The sequence below is a fragment of the Elephantulus edwardii genome, unplaced genomic scaffold (genome assembly GCF_000299155.1).
Source record: "Elephantulus edwardii isolate Elephantulus edwardi_28Jun2011 unplaced genomic scaffold, EleEdw1.0 scaffold00037, whole genome shotgun sequence".
Taxonomy (NCBI): Eukaryota; Metazoa; Chordata; class Mammalia; order Macroscelidea; family Macroscelididae; genus Elephantulus; species Elephantulus edwardii.
The window spans coordinates 9341231-9342789 of record NW_006399787.1 but is presented as its reverse complement, the minus strand read 5'-3'; the positions used below and the strand labels follow the sequence as shown (position 1 = coordinate 9342789).

The 1559-nt window shown below is 42.8% G+C and overlaps 1 protein-coding gene and 1 pseudogene across 1 annotated transcript in view; one reads left to right on the top strand and one right to left on the bottom strand.

The window, feature by feature from the left end:
- TTLL5 (tubulin tyrosine ligase-like family, member 5) overlaps positions 1–1559 on the top strand; it is a 344374-nt gene that overhangs the window by 226125 nt on the left and 116690 nt on the right. The window lies entirely within an intron of this gene.
- LOC102855174 overlaps positions 1–1559 on the bottom strand; it is a 14710-nt pseudogene that overhangs the window by 1628 nt on the left and 11523 nt on the right.

Genomic DNA, 1559 nt, shown 5'->3' with positions numbered 1-1559 from the left:
ATAGAGTTTCCGGAGGCAAGCCATTTCGGAAGTGGATGCCGCTCCTGCTTCCAGGCTTGATTTAGTCGGGAAGCTCCAGCCAACACTGTCCACCATGGGTGCCCATTACCACGATTGGCACATCACTGTCATCCCTGAATAGCCTCTGTTAAACTCATGAGACAGAGTTCCTTAATATTCCAATAGACATGCCGTCTGTATTTGGCATCTCCTTGCTGTTACACTCCACCATTTTTCACATGTGGTTGTTGTGTGCGTCCAAGTTCAGACTGACTCAAAGCTGATTCTCCAGCAGCTTTCAAAAGGTTAGAAACAACACAGAAAGAGATCGTTCATCTTTCTCCCACAGAGAAACCTGGTGGATTCAAACTGTGTGCCTTTGGGTTGGCAGCGCAACTCCTTCCCACAGGGTCGCTATTACTTAAGTATTACAGATAAACTCTACAAGTGTTACAAGACCCAGCCAGCTTAGCATACCATCTGAGGGACACAGCTTTCACACTGTATTAAAATACATTTTCACATCAGACTTTACATGCATGTGATCATTTCTCAGAATGATCTCTCTCCCAAGTCTGGATGAAGGGTCACATCGTGATCCTGCCAACTGATCTTCAGGACCTGCAATGGTGAGTAATGCTTTTATGAACATTGGTGGAAAAGTCTTCATTTGTGCCTCAGTTCTCATTTTCTCATGGTATATTTCATGCAGTGGAATAGTTGGGTCATAAGGAATTGCTGTGTTCAGCCTTTTGCGGAAATGCCAAACTGCCTTCTAGAGTGTGTGTGTGTACCATTTTACAATCCCACCAACAATGTATAAGAGTTCCTAACTGGCCACATCCTCGCCAACATTTATTATTTACTGTCCTATTAAACTTTGTCACTGCTACTGGAGTGAGATGGTATCTCATTGTGATTTTTTATTTGCATCTCTCTTATTACCAGTGATTTTGAGCATTTCTTCAGTGTCTGTTGGCCATCCAAATACCCTCCTCTGTGAAAAGTCTTTCCATGTATTTTGTCTATTTTGTATGTGGGTTATCAGTCCTTTTCCTTGTGGAGACCCAGGAGTATTCTGTAAACTCTTGTTATGAGACTCTTGTCTAAATGTTTGTTCTCAGCCAGTAGGTTTTCTTTTCACCCTGTTGGAAAAAGTTTTTGATGTGCATAGGGATTTAATCTTTAGAAGGTCCCATCAGTATTATCCTCTTCAGATTTGTGCATTTCTGACTATATTTGACAGTCTTTTAGAGTAGGTCTTCTAGGCTTGATCCCAGTTTGTCTCTTATGAAATTTATAGTTTTGGGCTTTACTCCCAGGTCTCTGATCCACCTTGAGTTGGTTTTTATGTACGGTGTGATATGTGGATCTTATTTGAGCTTTCTACATGTTGTTGTTGTTATGTGCCGTCGGGTCGCCTGCGACTCATAGCGACCCTATGTACAACAGCCCTAAACTCCGCTCTGTCCTGTGCCATTCGCACTGTCTCTGACACTCCCATTCCAATTATTCCAGTCACTGAATCAGTCCACCTCATAGAGGGCCTTCCTCTCCTG